The sequence below is a fragment of the Petaurus breviceps genome, unplaced genomic scaffold, assembly GCF_028583685.1.
Source record: "Petaurus breviceps papuanus isolate PSGF00001 unplaced genomic scaffold, PetGlider_PUasm1.0 220, whole genome shotgun sequence".
Classification (NCBI taxonomy): domain Eukaryota; kingdom Metazoa; phylum Chordata; class Mammalia; order Diprotodontia; family Petauridae; genus Petaurus; species Petaurus breviceps.
In genome coordinates, this window is record NW_027185876.1 from 6776970 (window position 1) to 6790038 (window position 13069).

At 42.1% G+C, this 13069-nt stretch overlaps 1 pseudogene; it reads right to left on the bottom strand.

Moving 5' to 3' along the window:
- Positions 1-2381: 2381 nt before the first annotated feature.
- On the bottom strand, positions 2382-2954 carry LOC138166055 (GTPase NRas pseudogene; annotated as a pseudogene).
- Positions 2955-13069: the final 10115 nt, after the last annotated feature.

Here is a 13069-nt window from a genome sequence, read left to right on the forward strand (position 1 = left end):
TGTCTATATAGGAGGGTATATGGGTATATAAATACATATGTGATTGTGTGTATATATGTGTACAGGTATACATAGAGGGCACTGGACCAGTTTAATGGGAAGGGATGATACTTAAAAGATGAAATTAAGAGATGAGAGAGGAATATAATGAGAGGAGAGGGGGAGAGATAGAATGGGGTAAACTATCTCATATAGAAGAGGTAAGGGAAAATGGTTGCAATGGAAGGGATGAACAGGAAGTCAAAAGGGAATGGGTCAACCTTATTCTCATTGAATTTGGCATAGGGAGGTAATGACATACACACTAAATAGGGTATCTCACCCTACAGGAGAGTAGGGGGGCAGGGGAATGAGAGGGGGGATGACGGAAGGGTGGGCAGACTGGGGGAGAGGGAAGTTAGAAGCACCCACTTTTGAAAAAGGACAGGATCAAAGTAGAGAACAGAACAAGTGGGAGGTAGGATAGGAGGGAGGGAAATATAGTCAGTCTTTTACAGTATATATACTATGGAAATGTTTTGCATAGCATCAAATGTACAACCTATATTGAATTGCTTATCTTCCCAGTAAGGGTGGGTGACAAGGGAGGAGGGGAATGAATCTGGAATTCAGAGTTCTAAAATCAAATGTTTAAAATTATATATATATATATATATATATATATATATATATATATATATATATATACTATTATCAATATTATTTTACATGTAAATGGGAAATAAGATATACAAGCACTGGGGCATAGAGATCCACCATGCCCTACTGGAAAGTTGTAGGGGCTATGGGAGAAGATAGGGGAGAGAGCAGATTGGAGGAGGGGATATGCAGTGGGATCGCTAGTTTGGGGCGGTGGGTAGGGGAAAAATGGGGACAAAATTTGTAACTCAAAATCTTACGGAAATGAATGATGCAAACTAGAAGTTAACAAAGCATTTGATAAAAAAAAAAAAAAGAATGGATCCCTTTTGGGTGGCTACATGGCCCAGTGAATAGATCACCAGCCCTGGAGTCAGGAGGACCTGAGTTCAAATACTGCCTCAGACACTTAACAGAAAAAAAAACTAGCCATGTGACCTTGAGCAAGTCACTTAACCCCAATTGCCTTCCAAAAGGCCAAAAAAAAAAAAAGAGAATGGATCCCTTTGCTAGCCTCTATGCAGTTCTCAGAATATTTTTAAATGTACAAATAACATACATAACATTACAATGGAAACCAATAATGCTGAACTGCAGTTATTAAATTTTTTAAACAAACCAACAACCTTTATTTATAATAAATCCTAGAAGAACAGCCGACTTTAGATAGGAGGGCAGTTTCAACATTTAAGTCCTCTCCAGTTAAAGAGGAGTGTTGCCCACCTGCTCCCAAAGTGGCACAGAGATGCCAGGTCATACCACTCCCAAGCAGACCTACTGACCCCACCTGACCTGCAGCTGTGGGGATGTCTGCTGAGATGTCTCACAGCCAGCTCTTTCCCTCCCCCACTTCTCCCAGAGGGTATGAGACCCTGCAGCTCACAGCAAGGTGTAAAGGGGAGGGCCTGGCCACAGACACTTATTAGCAGGGTGACCTTGGGCAAGTCCCATCTCCATCCCCCCCCCAATTCAAATCAAATGAAACACAACAATCGCATAACATTTTCCACCCAAGGCTTTCTCTTGATAGGAGACAGGCCCACTCTAATCCCCCCCATCCCCACCCCCTCACCACCAGGAAAAATGCTTGGGGTAACATGTGAGTGGAGAACAAGGGGTGACAGGGACATACTTGATGGAACACCCCCCATCCCTGTGGGGCGTCACTGCAGGGCAGGGCTCCTCAACAACAGCATAGACAGGGCTGGGGTGATGGGCCCCAGACAGCCAATACACCAAGTGCCCTGGGGAACAGAGGCAGGAGCTCTGTTGGGGGAGCAGGACTTTCTGTGAAGGGGGCCTACCCACAGCTCCCAGGAGGGCAGAGGAGGCTGCTGAGGGGGGAGAAGGTGGCCAGGGTCCGGCTGTCTGCAGGGCCTGGGCAGCCAGAGAGGCCAAGGGAGGCTGCCCACAGGAAGAGGAAGGGAGTCTTTCTTTGCTTGGTCAGGATACTGAGGCAGTGAGGTAGTCATTCCTTCTCAAAGGGAAAAAAACCCCAAAACCAAAGAGCCTGAATGTAGAACCACTGAGGAGACCAAGAGGCGCCTGGAGAAATCCTGGTGAGGTACAGCAAGGTCGAGCATGGCAGAGGAGTCCAGTGAAGGGCAGCCGGAGGGAGGACGGGTCCAGATGGGGACCTGGAGGCAGGGGTGGGCAGGGGGAGGCTGGGGAGGGGCAGGGGAGCCAGAGGAGTTCCTGAGGGAGGTTTAGGGGGCAGGACCAGGGGGAGTGGGGGCAGCTGCTCACAGGATCGTGCAGTGCCTGAACCCACAGCCCCGGACCGGCTCAGGATCAGGGAGGCCTTTGAGCGCCTCCACGTGGGACCTGCGGATCTCTCGGACCAGCATCTCGAAGGCGTGCTCCACGCCCTTCCGGGTCTTGGCCGAGGCCTCCACGAAGGGGACCCTGAAGCTCTTGGCTGCTTCCTGGCCCAGCGCCGGGGTCACCAAGCCGTCGGTCAGGTCGGTCTTATTGGCCACGAGGACGAAGGGCACACGGTCGGTGTCCTTGATTCTGCGCAGCTGGTCGCGGAAGACGTTCACATCCACGAAGGACTTGATGTCGTCCACCGCGTAGACGCAGAGGAAGCCGTCCCCCCGGCGCATGAAGCTCTGGCGCCGGGACTGGTGCTCCTCGCTGCCCGCGGTGTCCAGGACGTCCAGCTGGCAGGGCTCGCCGTCCACCAGCATCTGGGTGCGGTAGGAGTCTTCAAAGGTAGGGTCGTAGACCGAGACAAAGTGGTTCTTCACTAGCTGGATGGTCAGCGCGCTCTTGCCCACGCCAGCGCTGCCCATCACCACCACTTTGTACAGCATCTCGCCTCTGCCGGGCTGGTCACCCTTCCCGCGCTGGAGACGGAGCTGAACAGGAAGGCTCACTGGTGGCAGTCGGGGAGGTCGAGGACGCGAGGGAGAGAGACGCTTAGAGATGCGCTCTGTCAGGGCCTGAGAGCGGACTGGCAGCAGCCCCCAGACTCCAGAGATCTGAGGGTGAGAGAGAAGCCCCGCCCCACGCCCCTGGCCTGGGGGAAGCCCGCCCCCTCCGCGGTGCCCCCGGCCCCGCCCCAAGCCCCCAGGTTCTTTGGGGCCTGCCCTGCGGTGCCACGTGGAGGGTAGGAGGCGGGGCGGCGCTGGCGAGGGAAGGGAGCTCAGTGAGTTTGCAGCTGCAGGAGGATGGAACGTTGTGTATCCGAGCATGGAACGCCGTGTATCCGGGGCTAAACTATTTTTTAATAAGCAAGTTTATAGGAGCCAAGTTAAGAGTCTATGGAATTGGAGCAGAGAGCCCAAACCAGGATTTGAACCTGCATCTCCAAGTCCTACATTCTTTCCACTGCTCTAAGTAATCTCTGTGGTTATTGAGGGAATGCCTATAAGAAAACTTCACTCTGGTTTTAAGTAGAAAATGACCGAGTATCCATTTGAACTGCGGAGAGTGGAACTAAGTATGATGGGTGGACATGACAGAGAGGTGGATATTGACTTGATGTCAGGGAAAATTTCCCTGTCAGTGCTATCCATAAGTTGAATTGATGAACCTGGGGAGCCGGTGGGATCCCCTCAATTGAACAGGATCCTTGAATGACCACATATCGAGTCTGTTGAAAGCATGATTCTTTTTCTGACATGGGTTGGATTACTTGGCAAATGACTTTAATACTCTGTTTGTATATGTGCATGATAGCATACATGAATAAGCATGTATCTTAATAATGGGAAAAGGGTTATTTCAGAAGGCTCTGGGTTCCCATCAGAACTCCCTGGGACACTGACTTAACCACATAATTTTCCTGTCTTTTGCTTTCTTCATGAATAGATAATCTTAATATGGATAACAAGGGCATGTGTGTTGAAACACAAGCAAAATTGATTATAAAACACCCTGAAAATCTAAAGGACTCTAGACATGCTTAATGATAATACTATACAGTAGGGTATCATCTCTGGGAAACAGCAGGACAGTTTTCTTCCATAATGACCTGACAGATGGGTTATGGTATCTAATCCCCTTAAACCCTAAAGCTCTCTGATAGGAGATGTAAAAGGACAGATTATACAGCATGCTGCTCTTTTTATGGGGCCTTTCCCTTCTGTGGCTGGGCTGTGTTCAGGGGCTTTGCTGGCTTAGTACATGGCGTGTTAACCTACCACCTGCAGAAACCACAAGGAGCAGAAATAGCCACCAAAGGGCTTTGGTGGGAAGAAGCCAGCCACTTTGTTGTTTCCCATGTTCCAAGGATCTTCACATGGGGCTTTTTGAGAGAGCTCTGCCCTCCTAATTCCTGTGATGGCTTTCAAGCTGCATGCGTTGGACTGTACATAGGAACAGCCTTTTAAATGACTTGGTCCTGTCCTTTGGGGAGAACTGGGATTTAGGTATGCTGATCCCAAACCTGCTGAGATTTGGGGAGATTAGGTTTGTTCAATATTCTTCAACATTTCCATAAAAGTTAGATTCTTCTAACTCTTATGAAATACAAAAAGAAAAGGTTTATTTTAGCATTTAACTTGGAGGTAAGTCTGTAAACTAGCCCCTGATAGAAATGAAGGAGTATATTTTCACATACAATTGGTATTTTAGTATTTCCTATAATCCTTACCAACCTCCTTTTAAAAACCTCACTGCCTTAGGAGGCTGATCATTTATAACTATTAATTACCTAATAAGCATTTATTAAGTATCCACTATCTGCCAGTCAACCGTGCTGGTGATAGAGAGATAAAAACACAATAGACCTTGCCCTCATCAAATTTCTGTTCTGTTCATTTGTTCATTTACTTGATAAACACTTATTAAGCATCTATTATGTGCCAGAGACTGTTAGGTACTGGAAGCACAAACACTAAAATGCAATAATCTCCACCACCAAGAAGGTTACATCCCATCTGTGGAAAGATAATATGGATTCAGCTAGCTATGCATGAAGACATTTGGGGAGATGCAGCCACTGGGTAGATTAAGAGGAGCCCATGTAGGAGATGGCTCTTGAGTTGAACTTGTGGGGACACAGGGATTCTAAGAGGAAGAGGGGAAGAGGGAACATTTTCTAGGCATGGGGGCATATCGCTGAGTTGGGAGAGGGAATGCTATAATGAAAGATAGCAGAGGCCAGTCTGACTGGAAGTTGAATGAACAACGGGTTGCAATGTATAATAAGCCTAAAAAATAGGTGGTAGCCAGATTTTAGAGGATGTTAAATGATGAACAGAGGGATTTATTTTTATTTTAGAATGGAAGTTCTTAATTATTTTTTTTGTTTGTCACCTGTTGGCAGCCTGGTGAAACCTCTGAGCCCCTTCTCAGAGTAAATTTTTAAAATTCATTAAATAAAACATATAGGATTGCAAAGGAAACCAATTAAATTGAAATACAGTTCTCAAAATATAAAAAAGTAGTTTATGAACCTCAGGTTAAAAAAGAACTGTTTTAGAGAGAAAAAGAAGCAAATGGGTTTATTGAATAAGGAAGTAATATGGTCATACCTTGTACTTTAGGAATACCAAATGGGGAGGTGCCTATGCCAAGCAGATTGAATAGGGTCTCAGAGAGACTAGAGGTAGGGACAGCATCATAAGAGTAGAAGATCTTCTGGAAGCTTTTTTTTTTCTTTTTTGGAGGGGTAAGGTAGGGCAATTGGGGTTAAGTGACTTGCCCAAGGTCACACAACTAGTTTTTATGTTAAGTATGTGAGGTCAAATTTGAACTCAGGTCCTCCTGACTCTAAGGGCCGGTGCTCTATTCACTGTACCACCTAGCTGCCCCAGGGAGGTTTTCAAAGACAACCCAACACCATATCCCTGAAGACATAAGCTTATGTTTTTTGCTTGGAGTGAGCATCAGGTTTATCCAATTACTTTTAAAACTTGTCCAAAGTGAGAATTTCTTGATTCAGGTATTTTCCAGGTTACCATACTATTTCTTTTTTTTTTTTCTTCCACACTGACAAGTTGCCTTTTCTAACTTATTCAGCTACTATAGTGCATTATTCCTATTGTTTTCAATGCTTACAATCACACCACAAGTCCTTAGACTTAGAACAGATGTTTTCACCAGTATTAGTAGTGCCTTCTCTGGGGGTATTCAACCTGGACTTGACTAATATCATTGGAATACAGCCACACTCTATGTGCTTCCTCTATCTTGTTTTATATATATATATATATATATAACAAGATAATATATATATATATAAAACAAGATAATATATATCTATATTAAAAAGGGTAATGTTCAGATCAGCAGCCAAGAATTATTCAAGAGAAATGGTGGAAAGAATATCATGAGAGAGATGTATGCCCTGAACAAAGACAAGTCAGTGATGTGGTAAGAATAAAGGATAACCACTGGGTACCCTGCATGTTCGTAGTCATACAAAATCAAGAACTTCATGAAGTCTCCCTGTAAATAAAGGAGGACATGGACAAGAGCCTCATAGTATAGATGGCCATGGATGGATTACAATCAGCATGACTCAAGTCAAGGACATAGTGTTAGAAAGACCTGAGTTCAAATTTTGCCTTGGATACTTACTAACTGTGTGGCTCTAGGCAAGTCATTTAATTTCTTCTAGTTTCAATTTCCTTTTCTATGAAAAAGAGGAGATAACAGTACTTATCTTACAGGGCTGTTGTAAAAATTAAATGAGATAATGTCTAAAATGCCTTGTAAATTTTAAAATATTTTATAAATGCTAGCTAGCTTTTATTATTTGGAGAAGGTGCCCACATGGATAAGATTCCAGATACATTGAAGGATCAAAGAGTGTTGAGGCTGGAGTTTTCTTCTGAATTATGCTTGGCCCTATATATAATGTGTTAAATCGGGATGTCCATTTCTGCCAGGCTGAGCCGAGCCAGATTTCACTGGTGTTTATTTCTTAAGGTGTTTGCCTGGAAAGCTAAACAGGTTAGATCTTATTTCATTTATGACTTGAGTTCTCCATTACCTAATTGGCATGTAAATGGCCTCCTGTTTATTAGGGGAGGTACAGTATGAAACAGCCTCCAGATGTAGCAATTTATAGGACAGTCTTCACATGTGTAGACTGTGGGCCCCTTCACATAAATTCTGTGGATAAACTCAAGAATGAAGTCTCCTTAGATAGTTAAGATAATCTGGAGAAGTTAAGTTACAGATGTCTTCTCTCCTGAGTCTAGTGAAGCTTATCTCCTTTCTCTGGGTCAATGTCAAAACATCCTTTATGTAAGAAGCTAGGATTCACTTTTTAACAACATGACTTACTCAGGTATAAAAAAAGGGCATTATTTAATTACTAAATACTTAGGGCCAATTCAACTAACAAGTATTTATTAAATACAATAACATAACTAAAAAAAGTCTGCCCTCAGGTAGTTTGCAACATACTGAGAGTGCATAGTATTAAAAAGTAAGCAAATACATATGCAAAGTAGATAGAAATAAATACAGAATAAATCCAAGAGGTAGCAAGTACTGATAACTGAGGGGAAGGGTTCAAGGAAAAGCTTCCAGGGGTTGGTACCTGAAATCCACCCCTAACGTTCACAGACTTTGGGCCTGACCTGTGTTAGAGCATTCCAAGGTTGTATTGGTCTGATCAGCCACAGTTGGGTGCATTGTAACTTGACACTAACATAGTGATGTTATTTTGGTACTCTTCGAGAATGAAGGATAACAGCCATGTGAACTCTGCATTGAAGGAATGCAGGGATTCCAAAGGTAGAGGCAAGAAGAAACCATGCAAAAGTATAGAGGCAGGAGAAAAAAAATTCTTTATAAAGGAAAACAGGGCAATTTGCCTGAAATGGAGACAGCATAAAAAAGAGTGATATAAATGATACTGGAAAGGTATGTGGAACCAGATTACACAGTATAGGGTTTTAAATACTAGGCTGAGTCTATTGCATTTTATCCTTGAGGCCATTAGGGAGCCATTGAGGATTGGGGGCTAGGGAGAGTCAGGATCAAAAACTGTGTTTAGTTGGGGTGGCTAGGTGGCTCAGTAAATAGAGCACCAGCCCTGGAGTCAGGAGGACCTGAGTTCAAATCCAGCCTCAGACACTTAACACAAAAAACTAGTTGCATGACCTTGGACAAGTCACTTTACCCCAATTGCCCTCCAAAAAAAAAAAAAGCAAAAAAACCCCGTGTTTAGGGATTTCCACTTGGCAAAATATATTCATTTGACAAATGTAGCTTGAAGCATATATGCTTCATATCAAAATAATTTCATCACACTGAGGGAGAAAAAATTTAAAGAAGCATGAAAATGTAAGAAAATTTCACAAATCAATGGGAGCAAGTCACCACTGATGAGTTATATCTCATTATCCAAGTTCAATATCATGGCAAAATCTCAGGTTAACATTCTCATTCCTTGTAGAAATGATGGGAGCTACAGGTGATTGTTGTAACATCCATCCAGATGATCTAATGAATATTCTAATGAGTAGCTGCAGATTTGTTAGGAAGAAAGAAAAAAGGAAAAAAAAAATAAAACCTAAAAAAAAACCCCCACAGATGGAGAAATGAAGTAAGGCATCTATTTTTAGACCTTTCCTGATCCCTTTTAGCTGTTAGTACTCCCCTTCCCCCAGTAGGATAACAGGATCATAAATTTGCAGCTGGAATGGACCTTAGAGTTCACCCAGTCCATCCTCTTCACTTTACAGGTGAGGAAACTAAGGCTAAAAAGGTAAAACATTGCCCATTGTTACACAGGAGAGAAGTAGATGTTTGCCATTCCTTTGTTCAGGTTTTGTATTTGTCCCTCAGTTTTGTATGCCTCCTTTCTGATTCTGCAGCCAGAGAGTGGGAGTAATGATAAAGAATACCGACCCTCCTACCAGTCATAGATCATTGGTAAACTTCGATTTTGCTGTTATTCAAATGTGAGATCCTTGTCTAGTGACTAACAATTGGATATATCATAAGAGGAGCTATTTTATATCGATATTTATATTCTTACTATTAATGAAATCAGAAGAAAGAAGGAAGTAAAAACTAAGCAGAGAAAAGTCTCCTAAGTCTTCCTTGGGGAGACAAAAGTGCTTATGGAATTGGTTTTATCATACACTCAAGAAGCAGCAAGAAATATTGTTTCATCATCTATCACAGTACTAGTGATTAGTATCTTCAAAAATCCCACCAAGGAAATAAACGTAGCTTATTACCAACATTGGTCGCTGAGCAAGATACAGTAGAGAAATTCTGTGAAATACTCGGTAAAAGCTTCCAAATCAAATCGGCATCTATGCTGATAATTGCTGACTTCAATGCAAAGAGAGGAAAAGGTGAGAATGGAATGAAATCTAAGGAAAAGCAAGTACTGGGCGTGCAAATCGAAAAAAGTAAGTCAGCCGCTGCTCAGAGGCAGAAAGTGATTTTCTACTCTTATTTCTACCATCATTTCTACAGGGAATGAGAACGTTAAGCCCGAGACTTTGCTATATGGTTGAACTTGAATAATGAAATATAGCTCGTCAATGGTGGCCTGTTCCCATTGATTTATGAGGTTTCTGTAAACATGTTAATGCTTCTTTGTACTTTTCTTCACTCAGTATAGGCGAAGAAATTATTTTGGTTTCAAGCATTTAAGTTTCAAGCTACATCTGTATATATTTTGCCAAACTGATATCCCTAAAGAGCCTGGGTAATTTGTTGTTGCTGTTGTTGAGTCATTTCTGACTCTCTATGACCCCATTTTGGGGTTTTCTTGGCAGAGGTACTGGAGTGGTTTACCATTTTCTTCTGCAGCTCATTTTACAGATGAGGAACAGAGGTAAACAGGGTTAAGTGACTTGTCCAGGGTCACACAACTAGTAAGTGTCTGAGGCTGGGTTTGAACTCAGGAAGATGTGCCTTCTGGCCTCCAGGCCCAACTCCCTATCCGCCAAACCCTCTAGCTGCAACTCACATTGGTAGTAAGTATCAGAGAAAGGATTTGAATGACTCATTTCCTCATTTTGCCCCACTTACATCAGTCCAAAATGTCATTTCTCCCACAGTAATGAGATTTTTCTTTCTTATCCCATCAATTGTTCTGAAGGACTCTTATTTATTTTACCCTTGAGGTTTTATAAAATTATTGAATATTCCCACTTTTCAAAACCCAAGCACAACAAAAGTAAGTTAGAAGAATGTAAAAAATAGAGTAAGATGTTGAGTTCAACCTTGACATGGATGTGGCTCCAGGAGAGGCAGAAGGAAAAAAAAGAAAAAAAAACAGTCATATATGGGGAGGAACAGGAGAGCAGTGTCACAAAATCCTAGCCGTAAGAGCACATGCAGGAACCTTGTTAACAATAATGGACCAGACACATTTTCTAGACTTGCTTTTTGAATTGCTTGGAAAGAACCTATTCTTTTCACTTACAAAAAAATAAAAAAATAGGTGCTTCCCCTAATTTGAGGAGCTGCCAACATGGCTATACTTTCTCTCATAATTTTTCTGACCCTTTCTCATCATTTTCATGACCCTATTCCCAAAATTACCACTCTTCTATTTGGGCAATTTAAATAAGGAACATAGTGGCGCCTCTCATTATGACTGTGACTATCTGTCTAGACTTGACAATTATTTGCCCGGGGAAGTATGTAGCCCATCATGGAATTCTGTCTCTTCTCTCCTTCCTTTGATTCTTCCTTCATAGAACTACAAAAAGGTAGGATCTTCGTGGGGCTTCCTGCCTTCCCAATTTGCTACCCAAAGAGTTCTAGTTCTCTGCAAGCCTTAAGCGAGACAAAGAGAGCTTGTTGGATAGCTATTTTTAGACCCTTAATTCTTTTGCCATCTGATGGTTCTACAGGGCAGAAACGATCAGACTGGGCCCTTTCTAGGTGGGCTATTAATCATCTAATACCATAACAATACTATATGTAATATCTAAGAGGCAGAAAAGCCAGCCTTGGAATCAGAAAGACCTAGCTAGGTTCATGGTCAGCCTCTGATGTATATATGCTATCTGTGAGACCCTGGGCAAATCTCTTAACTTTTTTCTGCCACAGCCATTAATGGGAAGGGGTTTCCTCTCTCCCAAGGTTGTTGTGATGATCAAATGAAATAACATTTGTAAAGCACTTAGCATAGGGCCTGGTACATAGTAGGTGTTTAAAAAATGCTTATTCCATCAATCTATGGGAGTTTCTTTCAATGATGAAACCATAAGTCCAAGATCTGGATTATACACATACATAACATACATAATATGCATAGTATACATATATATGTATACTATATATAATATAATAAATGATATACATTATATATGCACACACACATATATGTATATATATGTATATAGATATATAATAATAAATTATATAACAATCATAGCTAGCAGATCTTTAAAGTTTGCAAACCCCTTTATATGCATTATTATTATTTTTAAAACAATTGGGGTTAAGTAACTTGCCCAAGGTTACATGGCCAGTTCTTTGTGTGTGGGTGTTAAGTATCTGAGGCTGGAACCCATCCTGGGTCCTCTTGACTCCGGGGCCGGAGCTCTTATTCACTGTGCCACCTAGCCACCCCCTTTATTTGCATTATTGACATTGAAACTCATGATGAACCTGTGAAGCAGGTGCTATCCATATTTTACAGATGAAAGAAATGAGGCACAGATACATGATGTGCCTAGAGTCATAGAACTATTCAATGCTTGAGGCTTAATTTGAATGTAGGTCTTCTAATCTCTGGATTTGGCACTCTGTCACCCTGTTTTGCTACCTCCCACCATATATATTTTATCCTTTCTACATGAATCCGTCACCATGAGAGTCAGGGGTCACTGAACAATTGCCAGGCTTAAGCTCTGAAGGTTTCCCATTTGCCCCAAAGGGTTTTTTTGCAGTCATTACATTTCATTGACCATACTATCACATTTATAAAGCTTGATGAATAATTGTCAAAAGATAAAAATAGTAAGTAGAGGGAGTGGTAATGAATGTTGGGTACTTGTGGGGTGTCGAGGTGCTTGACGTTACTTCACAAGTAATGGATCATCAATCAATGGATCATATGAAGGAAATAGTGTGAGCTGTCTCATTAGTAGTTCAGGCATCTAATAACTGGAATGGTACCAATCAATCCAGCAATAATCACGCTTTAATTAAATGGCCACTGTGTGTCAGGTCTTGTGCTAGGCAACAGAGACACCAAAAGTCAAACCATCCCAGTCCTTAAAGAACTTACATCTATCAGGGAAAAGGGCATATAAGGTCTTGTAAATGCCTTATCTTTCACTTGGGTACCAAAAAAATAAATCAACTTCATAAGTATAAGATGTGAGAGAATTAGACAGCAGTTATTTTGAAAACCATCTGGGGGTTTTAGTGAATTGCAAGCACTGTAGGAGTTGAGAGTGGGATGCAACAGCCAGTCACCTCCTTGACCATCCTCTCCTGTCTCCCCTTTCTCTCTCGGTTTTCATGACACTGCTCTCTCATAATAACAATAGCAAGAAGAAGAATAAACTTAATGATACTTCAGGGATTGTGTTGTGTTTACAATTATTAACTCATTTGATCCTCACAACAAATCTGGGAGGTAGATGATATTATCATCCCTATTTTACAGATGTGGGAAACTGAGGCAAACGGAGATTAAGTGAATTGCCCAGACTCACACAGTTAGTATGTGTTTGGGGCTGATTTTGAAAACTCAGGTTTTCCTTATGCCAGTAGCATTCTATCTATCCACTGCACCACCTAGTGACCCCATTTCCTAGTTCTTCTCCTGCCCATCTGATTGTTCCTGTTTAATTTTTTAATGTCTTTCAGACCCATTAAATGTGGGATACCTCTCCTTCCATGGTTCTGTTCTGGGCTGGCTTCTCTTTTCCCCATATATTATCTCTCCTGGGCTATCTATCATCCGGCATCACGAAGTGTCTTTCAGACATCACACACTATAGCCATGGCCAAAAGAGAACATGGTATCTTTCCTGACATG